The following is a 16,611-nucleotide window of genomic DNA, read 5'->3' as shown; positions in this document are numbered from 1 at the left end:
TTCAAACATTTGATTTTGTTTAACTGGTTTTAATTATAGTTACTTTTTGTGAACATTTGTTGCAGCATTTAAAAATACATCATTTATTTTCAAACTTTTATTTGATTTAGAGCATCATATTTGACCAACGTAAATGTTTTAATTTCATATAAAATAACTGAAACAGTGAACTAAATATCTGAAATCTTTGCTTCCTTAAAAGTTATAATCCTACTTAAGTTATAGTGCAAACGCTTAAGCAACAAATATACTTGATGCTAATTAATTAATATTTCCCTTTGATGTTGCAACTATGCGGTCACTTCTGTCTTTAAACAAAATAATATTTTCCAGTTACAGAAATCATAAAGTCCAAACTAAAGTGCTACTGTTGCTATATGCATTTTATATAAATCATGGATGATGGTCCTGACATGAAGGAAGAGAAAGTTACAGGTTGCATCCTTTGACTTTGTCTCCGTGCCTTTGATATAGCTCGCCATCCAAAGTAGTGGTGTCGCTGTGGTCCACTAGCCTGCACTATAATCACTATTAGCAAATTTTATTAGCGATTTTCAGAAGGACAGATGTTTCTGTTCAATTCTTAAATCAATTTTTTCAAACAAAACACTATTTTAAAGCTTCTAGAGAGTAAAATATTAATGATAATTATAATGACAATAATAAAAACAAAAGCTCTCAGATCCATCAAACCAAGCAGCAGAAAGAACAATAACTGAAGAGAAAACTTTAACCTTGTAGACTTCATTATGTTCCAGCTGCTCTACAGACGCTGTGACCTCGAACTTAAGCAGGTCGTAACGTATGTGCAGCTCAATAACTTCATAATCAGACCCTGTGGTATTTAGGCAGCAGAACAACTAAGAATAACAACTACAAATAATGTTTTTAGGTTTCTGTTGTACTGCAAGGTTCTGTACAGGAGAACCAAACCAAGAGCAAATATTACGTCTCATTTACACCTGAGCACGAAGAGCCATCAACATTTAGCAAATTGAATCATCTTTGTTTAGATGCAAGAAGAATCATATAGAAATGAAAAAGGAGAAATAGAAATCCAGAGCAAAGATATCCTCTAATTCAGCGTAGCACATGTGCAGCTGCTGCGATTCACGTAAGCATTCGGCTCGTCGCTGTTGCAGATTTTTCTCTCGCTGTTCTGGCTCACAGCGCTGCAAACACAAAAATAAATATCCCCAAAGGTGTGAAAGGGAGCTAATTAGTAAGAGTATTGTTACTCTCCGCAGGAGTAGTCCAGCAGTAGAAATCAGTCCAATAACAAGGTGTGTAACATCTAGCAGGGTGACAGAAAAACCCAGGGTAACTTCTAAGGACCTCAACGTCTCTCTCACATTGTGTTTTTAAACATGCTTCCATTTGTCACTTCAGTCTTTACTCTGAAATACAGGAAGAGAAATCATGGCTGAAACAATTTCTCATGAAACCAGGGGTGTGGTCCAACAGTCAGTTTGGTGAGGAAGGTTCCTAACTGAGAGAAGTGACCCAGAAGTATCTGTGTAGCAGCCACAATGAATCCAGATCATGAGCTTTATTAACTGATCAAAGTCTCTTCTTTCATCTTCTGTATCATTCAGTTTGCATTGGTAATGCCCATTATTGTAATGCTTTTTTAAGACCAGCAAAACTTTATTTCACTTTGGGTTAGCTGGGATAAGTGATGGATGGAGGGAATTTTACTTCAGCCACAGAAATCCTAAACAGGAAGGAGGAGCAGAGTTACAGTGGATCACTATCCAGCAGGGAAACAAGGTTTATTTCAATTTCTTGGCCATGAGTGAGATTTACTGAGTGGGCAAATTAGGGAGACGACACCATCAGATCCCGAGCCCTCCATGTGTTAATCAAGAGACGGCTGCTGTGCTACATCCATAAATAATGAATAAATTAGGAGCTAAAGCTGAAAGGACAGTTTATTTGTACCATCTTCACGTGAACACATTCAAGAACATCACAGATGAAGAAACATTAAAAACTTCCACACTACATAAAGCAAGAAAAATAGTTTTTCTTTCAGGTGGTTTCAGAAAAACAGAAACATCAAACATCTCCAAGACTCTCTTTGAAAGAACTAAAAACCTTTGTTCTCATGGTCCAATCATGAGTGAACTCCCCGATGAAGCCTTGTGTGCTAAAACATGTCAGAGTTTTAAAGGTTAAACATGAGTTTCCAAAACGTTTTGCTGGAGAACAATGAACTATTTGACTGAGTTTCAATCATTTACAGACGAGCAAAACCAGGACAGAGAAAAAAGGACAAAACTGACTCAGTAAAACAACAGAAAAGAAGATCCCATGTAGATCTGTATTATGTAGAAGTTCAGCCCAGCAACCAGTTCAGTTCAACACAAGTTTAAATGATTCTATCTGAACTCTGTGGAGCCTGATCTCAAGCTTTTTGAGTCTGACACAGAAACCAGAGGATCTTTCTGTGTCTTCAGATTCACTGTGATCCAGTGATGGGAGTGATTTCAGCCCTGAGTGATCGCGCTGATGTTTGCACAGAGCAGACAATGAGGTGAATGTTTGGGCACATTGGTAACAGTGAAACAGTTTATTAGTAACGTGGGATCGTTTGTGTGCAGAGTATGATCTGAGATTCCTGAAGCTCTTGTCACACTGGTCACAGCTGTAGTTTCCTTCCATGTGTGCACGTTCATGAATGTTACGATTACCTGACTGTGAGAAGCTTCTCTCACAGTGTCTGCACTTGTGTGGTTTCTCTCCTGTGTGGACTCGTTTGTGTGATTTAAGCTGACTTTCAGTGGTGAAGGATGACCCACACTGATCACAGAGGTGCTTTTTAACCCCACTGTGAATCAGTTCATGTTGTTTTAAATCTCTTGGTGTGGTGAAGCTTCTCCCACATTCTTTGCAGTATTTCAGTTTGTCTCCAGTGTGTCTACGTTGATGTGTTTTAAGGGCAGCTTGCCAACTGAAAGTTTTTCCACAGAGGTCACAATGAAAGTCTTTCCCACCACCACAGTGATGACAGGGTTGAGAACTGGATCCATCTGTGTCGCTCTGCTTCTAAACAAAGACACAAAGACAGTGTAAGTCAGTCCTTCAACATTTGTATCCTGAACGTCGCCTGAAATAAAGAGCATCTCTGCAGACGTCCAACTACATTTGACTGTTTCAGTTAACACACTCAGTTTACTGGGCTGCAATAACTACAATACTACCACCATAATACTACAGTAATACTAAAATCATAACTGAAAGGAAAATCTGAATAATCACTCAGAGCTGCTTTTCCATGCAGTAGAATTGCTAACATGCTAACACAGTTTAATGAGCAGAGTTGTTCCAAACAGTCAGGCTAAAATGACAAGATAACAATATAAATACATACCTCACAGTAGCTGCACTTGTAGAGTCTCTTTCTGGTGTGGATCTGTTGGTGTTGTCTCAGGTGATGTGGAGATTTAAAAGTCTTCTCACACAGGTCACATTGATAAGGTCTCTCCTCAGTGTGGGTAAACATGTGCTGTTGTAAGTGTGCGTCTGTTGTAAACTCTTTGCCACACTGTTCACAGCAGTACACATCATGTCTGGTGTGAATGCGTAGGTGTGTATTTCGGTTCCCTCTCTGGCTGAAAGTTTTTCCACAGATGTCACAGCTGTATGGCTTAATTCCAGAGTGGGTAACTAGATGCCTCTGTAAGTGGCTACTGTGAGTAAAAGCTCTGCCACACTGATCACAGCTGTATACTTTAACTCCACTGTGGATGAGTTGGTGTTTTTTTAGGGAACCCTTCAAGGAAAAAGACTTTCCACACAAGTCACAGCTGAACGGTCTCTCTCCAGTGTGGATGACCTGATGCTGTTTTAGTGAAGCCCTCACAGTAAAACCCTTCCCACACTCGTCACAGGTGTGTTTTTTCTCCCCCTTTCTTCTGTGAGGTTTGTCGGCCTCCTGAGAGCGCTGACTTCTGGCTCCATGTTGGTCCTGCAGTGACAGAGATACAAACAGAGGCAGTGAGTGAAATGCAGTCGTGGAACAAACTGAACCTTCAAACTCCATTAACACTAGTTTTAAACCTGAAGGTGGAGCGTGGCACCAAACACCTTAAAGGTCTCTTATCCCCACCTGCTGGTAGTTCTAACACATTACATCCAACCTGCTGTTAAAGATAATTCATGACTGTTCAAACACTAAAATCATGCACACACACACACACACACACACACACACACACACACACACACACACACACACACACACAATTTTATAATTTAGATTATTTTGTTGTTTCCTATTACATATTTCTATAATTTGTATAGATTTATACAGAATTATTCAGTGATAATAAATCCTATGTTTGTTTATTCTAAAGGAACCCCGTTAGCTTCCACAACAGATGTTGCTCGTCTTCCGTCAAATACTCACATAAAATATTACACAATAAAGTGGATTCAAGATATCCACATAATTTCACTCTTACATCCACAGTGAGGTTTCACAATTGTTCAAATATAAGCAATCAATAATAATAATAATAATATCAATAACATTGAGGCACATCACACAAATTTCAAAAACAAATCATGTCTTACAATATTTACAACAACTAAAAGCTCTGTAAATCGGCTTTTAAGTGTTCATTGAAGTTTTGAATAATTCTCTAATTTTTTAAGGCAACTTATTCCACTTAAAAGTTGCTCTAAATGTAACAGTTTTACAAAACGTTACTTTTAACTCGAGCATTTACTCAATTGCAGCTTGTTGAAAACTGTGTAATATGATGATGTATTTCATCTGGATACTGCAGCTGAGCAGAATAAATGTGGTGTGTTTAACAGAATTGCTTTCTTTAGAACTACAAGTAAGCCATAGAATATTTTAGCCTGTACAGGAAGCCAAGAAAGGTTATTATGCATTTTATCAATATTAGTATAGTATGAACATCTTCACACTAATCTGGACGCCTTATTCTGGACTAACTGAAGTCTGTTAAGATCTGTCTTATTAGCTGCTGACCAAATGATTGAACAATACTCCAGATGAGACATTACTAGTGCATTAATGACATCTTTCATAATGAAGAAGTGATACACAAAGAGCATTTCATAGCCATAGCTATGCCTTGTCGGCAGAGTTATGTGACATTAGTGATGTTTGTACTTTCAGCGTTAACTTGGTTTTAAAGCCTTTAAAATATACGCCGTTCAATAGTCGACCTTAATCTGACAGAGAATGTGATGATTTTGTGGATAATTAAAGTCAGTCATATATCCACAAACACAACAAGCTGAAAGTCAGTGATGCTGCTCGGTTTGCAGTCCTGAACATCACGGCACAAGCAGGATCCACTGCACTGTTAATGTGAGCTGTGTTATATTGCTGCCTCTGTTCGCTGGTGTCGAGCCAAACGCACTTTAACGTGTGTTTGAACGAGCTGACGGTTCACTCGTTAAGCTGAAAGAAAGATGCTTTAATCACAGCAGTCACACATGTGTCCACTGCACCATCTGGAACTCTTCTTGTTTACACTCGTAATAACACAAACACTAAACCCTGCTTCTCTGGTGCTGTTGTGTAGCAGTGTGTACACCTGAGACTGTCACCTGTCTGTCTGTCCTGCACTCTCTCTCTGTTTCTTTCTCTCTGATTGTGGAATAAAAGTATGAACATGTGTTTATAAGTTACACTTGTGTTTGAATCCTGCAGCTTATCACACATTTGATTTCCATGTGTGACGACTGCAAGTGTCCAGAGTGAGGACAGACTGAGGGACCCACTGCTGCACATCATCTGTGAGGCATTGCAGCCCTGATGATCCACCAGGACAAACTCAGCAGTGTGTGAGGAAGAGGAGGAGGAAGAGCCAGCAGCAGCTGACAGATGGAGAGAATAGACAGACTGTTCCCTGTTTGTGAAGGACTGCTAGGAAAGTTTAACATAACTGTCTGTGCTGAATCAGTCTTATTAGGTAATGTTCAAATAATGTGATCATCCCAGTGTTTCCAGTGTGGGAGAAAGTACTCAGGGCCTTCAAGTTACACACTATGAAAGGCAGCAACAAGTTTAATGTTCAGAAACCTAAAGTCTGTATCAGCAGCAGAATGGAGCTAAAATAAATGTTGGTTTCAGTTCTATGAAGCTTTGAGTCTGTGAAGGTTCTCAGTCATCCAGGTCATCGTAGTCAAAGGAGCTTGCAAAGAAAAGCGTCTGGACTTCTTTAAGTTACTTGAAGACGTTTCACCTCTCATCCGAGAAGCTTCTTCAGTTCTCTCTCTTCACTTGCATACCCACCACGGAGGCCAAGGAGACTGTCAGAAAATGACTACAAGAAGACAGCTCCTTGGAGGACAGGACCAACTTCACAGCCGATCAGATTTGCACCCTGTTAGACCTCTGCCTCACCACTACATATTTCAAATACAACGAAGGCTTTTACAGACAAAAACATGGCTGTGCCATGGGCTCCCCCGTGTCACCTATTGTAGCCAACCTTTACATGGAGGAAGTGGAAAGGAAGGCTCTTGGCTCTTTCAAAGGAAGAGTACCCAGCCACTGGTACAGATATGTGGACGACACCTGGGTCAAAATCAAGACACAAGAAGTGGAATCCTTCACTGCGCACATTAACGCTGTGGATAAAAACATCAAGTTCACCAGGGAAGACACAAAGGACAACTGTTTGCCCTTCCTGGACTGCACTGTGCACATTGAAGAGAACAGCAACCTCAACATCGAAGTTTACCGGAAGCCCACACACACGGACCAGTACCTCCTCTTTGACTCCCATCACCCTCTGGAACACAAACTTGGAGTAATCAGGACCCTACACCACCGGGCAGAACATGTTCCCTCTAAGCCTGAAGGAAAAAAGAAGGAACACACACATGTAAAGGAAGCACTCAAAACGTGCGGCTATCCTAAATGGGCGTTTTTAAAGTCAGCAAAGAGGCACAGAAAAGAAGACCAGACACCAGCGAGGGAGGATAAGAAGGACAGACGCAACAACATTGTCATCCCCTATGTAGCCGGTGTATCAGAGAAACTCAGGAGAGTTTTCTCCAAGCATGACATCCCGGTGCATTTCAGACCCAGCAACACGCTCAGACACAAACTGGTTCACCCGAAAGATAAAACGCCAAAACACAGACTCAACAATGTGGTGTATGCTGTACAGTGCAGCGAGGAATGCCCAGACCTCTACATTGGAGAGACCAAACAGCCACTTCACAAGCGCATGGCACAACACAGAAGAGCCACCTCCACAGGACAAGACTCAGCAGTCCATCTGCATCTTAAGGATAAAGGACACTCTTTGAGGATGCCAATGTTCACATTTTGGACAGAGAGGACAGATGGTTTGAAAGCGGAGTGAAAGAAGCCATCTATGTCCACTGTGAGCGACCATCTTTGAACAGAGGCGGGGTTTACGACACCAACTCTCTGCCATCTATAATCCAGTTTTGAGATCCCTTCCCAGACGCCTTAACGCCCACTCACATCCTGGGTCATCTGATCTCAGGAATTCGCATGACAAGGTGGGGCCAGGTTTCACAATGAACTCACCCGAAACTCTGGCTGATTGGGACCCACACCCAGTTTCACACCTTGGCTCAGGCGATTAGAGGATCATCAGGGGGTCCTTTTGTCCCTCTGTGGGGGGTCACTCCCACTAGGTTTATATCTGGGACTCTCCACCATTTGACCTTAGAACTGAAGAAGCTTCTCGGATGAGAGGTGAAACGTCTTCAAGTAACTTAAAGAAGTCCAGACGCTTTTCTTTGCAAGCTCCTTTGACTATGAAGCTTTGAGTATTTTGGATCAGTAGCTGCTGTGTTTGTTGCATCATATTGCTGTAACTGTTTATATGCTTTATATATTCTGAGCTAAGTTGATCTATAGTGTTACATCATATTCTATAAGGATGTTATGTGTTTGTAGACTTTCTGCCCAGTTTGACCCATTTAGCAGAAGTCAGCCTGTTTAAGGCTCTGATATCTATTCTGTGTGACTTACAGCAGTTATGACATGGTCTGATTTTCTCACCCAATAAAGGAATATTTCATATATTAGTCTACTCTTCATTCTATCAGACACAGTTATCACAGCTCCTACATTTGCTTTTTACACATATATGTAAGCATTGAGCCAAATTTAGTACCAACATACTGAAGTAACAATATTTGTCTCTTATATATGATACATCTGTATACACACTGTCACAGATACTTGTCTGTGAGTGAAGTGATTAATATAATAACTATAATATTGGCCATATTATATTTACATTACCACAGTGAGATGACTTTAGTCTCATGAACAACATCAGCTAATTGTTATTTACAGCTAATCTTAAACGACTGTTCAGCACAGAAATGAAGCCCAACAATCATGTTTCACAGTCCTGTGGTCTCAGCCTCAGATACTCATCAAATCACACAGAGCTCATGTAGAAACAAATGAACTAAATATGTTCTCCTTCATTTCTGACAAACAAAGCTGTATGAAACGTTTCCAGCTGTTAGTATCATGGTTGCTAGGCAACCTGGGCAGCGCGACGGAGGCTAGACGTCCCATTTCACGAGCCTACGAGCCTCGCACTTCGGCCTTAGCGGTCTTTGAGTACGCGGCCCTTGAGGACTTTAAAGCTGCAGAACCTGAATCGGGATACAGCCATGATGATCTCCAGCCTCGTGCTCGCCAACATTCTCACCTGAGTTAAGAAGACGATCACTGAAATGGTCTCAGCAGCTCCTTTGATGACAGCAATGAAATGCAGTGGTAAGGCTTTTTGGGGATTAAGTTCGTTTTCATGGCAAAGAAGGACGATGCAGTTCATCTGATCACTCCTCATAACATTCTGGAGTGCAGGCAAAATGCTATTATAAAAACTTAAGCAGCAACTTCTCCAGGTTCCAATATTTATGCAATTCTCAAACCTTTTGGCCACGACTGTATAACCTCTTCTGAAGTTTAGTGGATATTATACATGGTTATGCTCAGGATGTGTCGGCCAGTTTCCACTGGAAACGCCTTTTGGTTAAACTGTCAGCGAGGAATTTGCATTTGCACTGTTACATTTTTATATAACTTTAATGCACATAAACAACAGCTGCTTGTTTCAGTGAAAATACATTGATGGCTTTTTAATAAAGTTGTGCAGCTGTAAAGTATTTTGTCTGGTGTCAATTCTATCGTCAGCTACATCGTTATGGCAAATGTTCGAATGTATATGGTGATAAATATCTTTGGTCATATGGTCCTGCTCTGTCTGTCACCTTCTGTGTTGAGCTCATTGTTTCCTCTGTAGTGGCTGAGCTGAGTCCAAGTAGCTGAAAATGTTCCTCTGCTGCTCCGTCAGACTCTCCTCCTCCTGCTGATCAGCTGGGACACAAAACAGATCTTTGTTAGGCTCCACACTGCACTGAAGAGTCAAAGTGTCTCATATGTTCATCTGACAAGTAAAAGAACACATTTTTGTTTCCCGAGGTGGGCAACTTGTTGGAAACAAACACAAAAGGTTTGAGCACTGATACCTGCCATTGCTGGCATTGAAAGATGCAACGCCAGCAATGTGGATTGTCAAGACTCAAACCAATCATCAAGCAAAGACAACAGGGATCATTTGTTTCTGTTTATTTAGCATTCACAGCATTTGTAGTTGCCTTCTGTGCAGGGGAAGTCCACGCACACTGTGTCGTACCGCCATCCGCAGAAGGTGCATTCAACCTCTGTAAGAGAAACAAGATTGTCTGAGACTGAAATGATATTAACTAAAGAAGTGGTGATTTGTAAAACTTCACATTTTGATCCGGGACGTACTCTGCATGAAAACAAGCGCTCACTCTTCCTGCTCAACAAATGACAAGGGCGGAGCCTTATACCACGTGATACAGAAGCTGTGCCGTGTGATGCTAAAATTAGCAGGGAAAAAACAACGGAGAGCACGTCAGGGATGACGAGAAAGTGACAGGAGAAAATCCGTCCCGGTCAACCACCCAAACATCAATAACGGGAACCTTATACAGCGCTTCCCTATACCCGTCGAACTCCCGCAGGCACAAAGACATTACGGAGGGTATCACTTATCACCTGACCAAAGATATGGCTCCATCAACACTGTGCAAAACGAGGGATTTAGGAAAACGATCAACACCCTAGACAAACGCTACACAGTGCCGTCCCGCAACTATTTTTCTATTGTTGCACTACCTGCTCTGTACACGCAGCGTCGAGCAACGGTGGAGACGGAATTTCAAGCAGGACAACATTTTGCTGCAACAACAAAACGTGAGACATTTGTTGTTTTATGTTTATTTATTGTTATGACAGAATCATGATCTCAATTCTAAGCCAAAAAATCGTGATTCTCATTTTATGCAAAATCGTGCAGCCCTAACATTAACACAAAACTATTGTTTCACCAGAGAAACACACATGAAGAGAGAGAGAGAGACAATAACAGCTACCAAACAGTCGTCATAATTCGTCACACAATGAGAAAAGGACAAATCAACAAGTAACAATGACTAATTAATATTAAAATCTGTAACATAATGTATTGTTTGGAGTTTAGTCTGATTGGTTCAGGATGACCTGCCATTATCCAATCACACGTCTGCTTACCTGCATCTTTTCTCTTTTTTCTAACCTGAGCACCTGATGGCTTTGAACTTTTGTTGTCCATCTTCCATTGGTTTGAATTTTGCGCTCCAGTACAAACACAAATCCCCCAACCCGAGGATCAGCACAATTAACCTAACAGACCTACACCTTAGTTCACAGATTCACTTTGTCTAAGGTTGATTTCTGGGATTTCACACAACCCAGGATTCAGATCATGAATCCATGATGGGCTTGGATTTACATCATTATAAATGAAATGTGCTCTACTTGGAAGCAGCCGGCCCCGCCCCTTTTGACGGGTTGTGTGAGACTTTAAATCATCAAACTGTAAATTATAAATTTAAATTGTTATTGATCCTTTACCCCGAGTCCTAAAGTGTAGATTTATTTTCTTACTCTTCTTATATTTATTGTTTGTTTACTTGCACCGCTGTAACTGCAGCCTCGTCGTCTCGTCTCTCTATATGCTGGACTGTCTGTAGCGGAGATGACAATAAAGTTTACTTTGACTTCAGCAGCGCGCAGGCGCACCGAGGGCTCTCGCGCTCACGTTATAGAATTTAGAAAAAACATGGGTGCAGATTATAAGTCTGTATCATAATATCTGTTTGTTGTTTTTATTTTGTTTTGCGAGTTGGTTATTAGATGCCGCTCCAGCCAGCCAGAGACTCCCCGCCGCCCCGCCCTCTCCTCCCTGTGCCGCCAGCAGCAGGCGCACCTCGCAAACGGAGGGCGCCCTTACTCCCAGCAAATGGCTGATAGAAAACCGATCGGTGCCTACGAATTTCCCAATATGCGCTGGCATGACGTCGGGGAAGCATGGGTACGACCGATTATTTTATTTTTTTCTTGCCCGTGATGCCCCCCCCACCACGATGCATTCTATTGGTTTGCACACTTACACACACCCAGCTGTGGTTTCCTGTTTTGCTGGACTCTGGAGAGCCCCGCCTTTAACGCTCTTCTCTCACAGAGAGCAACAGAAAACTTGGAAAAACTCCAGATTGACTGAACTCAGTTCAAAGTTACCTTGACACCTTTAGATGTGAGACGTAGTGATGGTCCGCTTGAAGCTGACGCTCCGGTGCGTGTGTCAGAAAGATCAACGCGCTGCTTCAGAAGCACCGTGTCGAGGCTTGATTCGTTTGGCCAGAGTCACGTGATCAGTGACGTCTGAAGCTTCTTTAGAACGTACCTTTTTTTAAATTGAACTTTATTGAAACACAATGAGTATACAACATACAAACAGATGAAGTTTACAAAAGAACAGAACATGAACATACAGAACCAGGAGTAAAAAAATTATGATATGAGGAGGCGAAAAAAATCAACATATTGTAACGTGCAGTGGAGATGAAGCCAGCCGCGGTGTGCAGGTGGATAGCAAATGAGCAACAGCTTCTGACTTTCCAAAAAGTACTCATTTATTTACAATATCAAAAATAAAAGTGCTACCTCTACCACACATTACTAAAGAGCACACTAGTCCGCGTACACACGGGAGCATCCATTACAGGAGGAGTGCGAAGAAGAACACAAAGGGGGTGACACCAGTCGTGAGACAGGAGGCGCCGCCATGTGGTGATACACTGCATTACAATAGCAACTGTTACAATATAAATATTGTTCTGAGAGGCTTTTTGTTGGTTGAGTCTGAAATTGATTGTATGTACAATTCATATCCTTATAAAAAGGCAGAAATATGGTGTTTTATTAATAAACTTACATTTATGGATATAAAATAGCTAAAAGTATTAACATGCCTCAGAGAAATCACTAATAACACTAAGGGCTGGACGGATTTGATTTGCATTCTTCAAGAAGAGTGTGGTGTCATCAGCTAGCTGGCTGATGATGAGCTCCTTATCAGCTGTGCTGATTCCTTGTATAACAGGTCAAATCTCGGGGTGGAGTCTTAATCATTTTAATTGAGCTATTGCCATTCGTGTACAAGGTTTTGATAGCTTTACAGAAAAATGCCAAATTTTTCCAAAGACTGGAAAATAAATTGATGTTCAATTGTATCAAAAGCCTTTTAAAAATCCAGGAAGAGAATGAAGCTATAGTCAGATACCAAATCAGAGTAATCAAGTAGATCTAAAACCAGTCTCATGTTCTTAGAAAGGTGTCTGTTTCTCATAAAGCCTGATTGTGTCTCATCCATAATTGTGTCCAAGAACTCTTTCATTCTGTTAGCAAGTACTAAAGCCATAATCTCATAGTCATCATTGAGCAGACAGATGGGTCTCCAATTGTCAATAAGAAGTAAGTCTTTGTTTGGCTTTGGAATAAGTGTTATGAGACCCTGAGTAAGAGTAGGAGGGAGGATGTTATTCTCTACACTTCCTATGAAAAGCTGCAGTAAGAACGGAGCCAGGAGATTAGAAAATGATTCATAAAACTCTGCAGTTAAACCATCTGTGCCGGGAGATTTGTTGGCCTTAAGTGCAGAAATAGGATTACAAACGTCCTCCACAGTCAGAGGGCTGTCACAGTGACTTCTATCTTCCACAACAATAGTTTTTAGGTTTTTAATATTATTGAGAAACAGCGTTGAGACATATATATATATATATATATATATATATATATATATATTCTACTTTTCTAAATGATTGACTATTTCAATGGAGAACCTAAATGACACGGACCCGTGTTTGTTATTACATATCTCTATTTTGAATGTGACAAGTCTATCATTGCCTGTTATTCATAGGTATTCACAGAGTTTTTGGCCTTTTTTTCCTCTATAACAGTTAATTGACTCTTTACAGTGGCCTGCTATGGTTAATAATAACATGTTCAGTCATGAGTGAAATCAAAGCTTTTCTTCACTTTAGCATTTAACATTCCCAACAATATAATGTGATACCTTAATTAAAACACAGCTAATAAAACACAATTTTCTTAATGCAACATTAGCAACCAAAGGGTTCAGTCTGCAGCTCACACTCATGTGAAGCTACAGCCTCCCCCTTTAGTCTCTGTCATCCTTCTGCTCCTGCACAAACAAAGCAAGACAAAACCTCCACCCTTCTTCTACAGGCTGGGTGAATTGTTGTGGACATTCACTAATCCTAAAGTCGGCACCGTTTTTGTCTCAGTATCAAGTCAGTTAAACTTTTAGTCGTCAGTCCGTCACAGTCCAGTCACATGCATACATCCACACACATTCATACCAGATATTGCTGATAATGGAGTCTCACACGCAGCCTATTCGAGCCTCCATCACCAGCAAGATGACGTCATCATTTTAAAGGAAAACAGCTCCTTGTTTTTGGACTGGATTGACTCGCTGCAATCCTTTTAGGCTCAGGACTTCTCATGTGATCAATGTCACATATCAGTGAATTTCTCCCAAGCCCATTATAATCATGGAGAAAAACACTTTGCCGCTGTTTCCAGTAAGAATATTTTATAGCGCTTTAAAGTTCAACCTCTCAGGTCTGGATTAAAGAGCTGATTTGTTAAATCGGGAACTCACAAAATACCAAAATATCACCACCGGTGGATCACACCTCTCAGATGTTCTTATCTCAGTGCACTGTAACAAAAGCACAAACAAACGCAACCAATAAAATACTAATAAAGTAACAAATACTGGGGGCCATTGCAAACATGTCCAAGCATAAAACCATCTTTCTCTCTCTTAGAGAAAGAAAACAATCCAAACCTCACTGATAAAATCAACCTAGTGTCAAGCAAAACCCAAAAATCAACCAAAACTTCACCAGAAAGTTTTCCTCCCTCCCGGGACAATATTGTGCAGGAATACAGGCACCGTAACTCCTTTTTGCACTGACAAAAACATGTTGGATTTACTTGATTCAATAGTGGACACTGGTTGCACACAAAGGTTTTGCTTTGGCAGAAACTTAAACAACTGAGTTAAATCAACACAACCTTTTCATATTCAGTAAAGCTGCATGTTGTGTTCATAAAACACGATTGAAACATGTTCAGATGGAGTAAGTTGAGCTCCTGGAACATTTTAATCCTTCAATTGAAATTGAATGGGTCTACAACAACTACCATCCTCCTATCTCTATCCTGGTTGCAGCAGGGCTGGGAAATAACCCTGAAGTGATAGGTTACCAGGCAGGGTACACCCTGGACAGCTCACCAGTCTATCAGATAGAAACACACAGCCGTTTACATTCATGGATAATTTAGCCCAGGACCTTCTTACTGTGGAGCAACAGCACTAACCAGCATGCCAACAATGGAGGAAATACAGGAAAGCTATGATTTCCTGTATTTGAGGCAGAATTCTTTTGTTCTTGCCCTTGACAGGTTAATCCACAATAAATAGCAACAGCATGCATGTGGTGTGTGTGTCGTTGTCTGCCTCTTATAACTCCAGTGATTTTCCTGTAGTTTGAAATCTTATGCGGTGTTGACACAATAATTTGTTGTAAACCAGGAAATTCCCAACTGTGGTAGAAAGCACAGCTTAGCCTTAGCAAATGTTCAAAGAAAAGTGGTCACGTCCTGATTTCTGCTTCACTGATAAATATTGTCACACTGGGGTTTTTGCAAATGATATCAGTGAGCACTGTGTGGCAGCTGGAGTCAGACAACTGAAGCTCCCACAATCAAGACCACAAACAGCTTTCAAAGGAGATTTGAAGCTTTTCTGGCAGCAAGCTTCATGATTTATGGGACTGGAACTGGAACAGAAACTACCTGATCACCAATGGTGAGCTGGCATGGAATTATTTTTATGACATTTTATCAAAGTTATAAATAAGCATGCGCATTAACACATAGTGAGTGAGCATGTTGTCTTCCCACGCAGTGAACAGCGGATGCTAATGTTTCTGTCACTTTTTACAGAGTCAAACTCAAAGTAAGGTCAGTGCTTCCACGCTTTAAACGCTGCACGCTCACACTCTCTCCACACTCGATAGATTATCCATTGTTCATCTGCACACAGCTGCGGTTTTAGTAACGCAGTAACGCAGCGTGCTTACGGCAAAGTAACAGTAATCTAATTACCTTTTTTGCAATAGTAATCCCTCACTTTACTCGTTTCTTGAAAAAAGTAATCGGATTACTGCCCATCTCTGGTCGGAGCTGTGCACTTGTGGGTTCCACCTTGTGTACACGTTTATCTTTGCTGTGTGTACTTGTACCTCTGAGTGGAAGCTGAACTCTTGAGGTCGAGTATCGAAGCATCAGCTGTGACGTTAAAGTCCAAACAGCTCGTTCATTTGACGTGCAAATGAACGAAGGTAACGCCGTTTTCATGTGGATGTGTCACTGAGACACTTTCCACATCCACAGCTCACAAAATGGGAAAACTATAGAAGTATAACAATGAAGAAGTTACTATGTTACGGGTCCCAAGGATGAAGACCTCGATGACAAATATGTTACCTGTAAAAGCAGGTGAAGAGCAGAGTAAGGAAGACACGATGCGTCTCTGCTTTCCTCCAGAACGTGTCTGAGTCTGATTTATTTCACACAAATAAATGCTATAAAACACTAAACATGAGCTTTCAATATACTGTTCAGCTGGTTCCTCATTCACATCAATTACATTTACTTATTTCACAACATCAGTGAAATATACTCTTTTTAACTGGTTCAGTTTCTCAAGTTCACACTTCTTTCCATAACAGCTACATCCTTTTATCATATCAATAAACACATCACATTGTCTTCTGCAGTGTCTTACTGGCTAAACAGTTCTATTCAATAACAGCATTGGTAAATACATTACATTTGTTCCCTCCAGTAATTTACTGGCAAAATCACTATTTAGTGCATCATGAAACACAGCTTGTTGAATCAACCCATGAATGCCTCTGTTAGCTACACAGAGTTGCTCAGAGTGCTTGTGTTACACTAGCTAATCTACTCAGTCACTTTAACAGAACTATTAACATTCACATCTCACAGAACTGATTTGATTGGAGCATTACAACACGTTTGCACAGAGCATAGGAGCGCACTGACTCTGCTTCACGAGCGCTCCACCTAACGAGCGGGCTCGCGGT

General features: G+C 40.9%; 1 long non-coding RNA gene across 5 annotated transcripts; it reads right to left on the bottom strand.

Moving 5' to 3' along the window:
- Window positions 1-3,775: 3,775 nt before the first annotated feature.
- On the bottom strand, window positions 3,776-16,047 carry LOC146577281 (uncharacterized). Of its 5 annotated transcripts, none has more exons than XR_014889368.1 (4): window positions 15,989-16,047; window positions 9,649-9,714; window positions 9,262-9,367; window positions 3,776-3,970 (listed from the first exon to the last, which is right to left on the bottom strand). It is a non-coding gene; the product is annotated as an uncharacterized LOC146577281 (long non-coding RNA). The 5 variants fall into 5 exon arrangements; XR_014889369.1 differs by lacking the exon at window positions 15,989-16,047 and adding an exon at window positions 9,806-10,388; XR_014889370.1 differs by lacking the exon at window positions 9,649-9,714 and having other exon boundaries at window positions 15,989-16,045.
- Window positions 16,048-16,611: the final 564 nt, after the last annotated feature.

This window comes from Mchenga conophoros, linkage group LG3 (assembly GCF_057382185.1).
Source record: "Mchenga conophoros isolate Kocher_MC1m ecotype Shallow Benthic linkage group LG3, M_conophoros_male_GT1.1, whole genome shotgun sequence".
Classification (NCBI taxonomy): domain Eukaryota; kingdom Metazoa; phylum Chordata; class Actinopteri; order Cichliformes; family Cichlidae; genus Mchenga; species Mchenga conophoros.
This window is presented reverse-complemented; position numbering and strand designations above follow the sequence as displayed.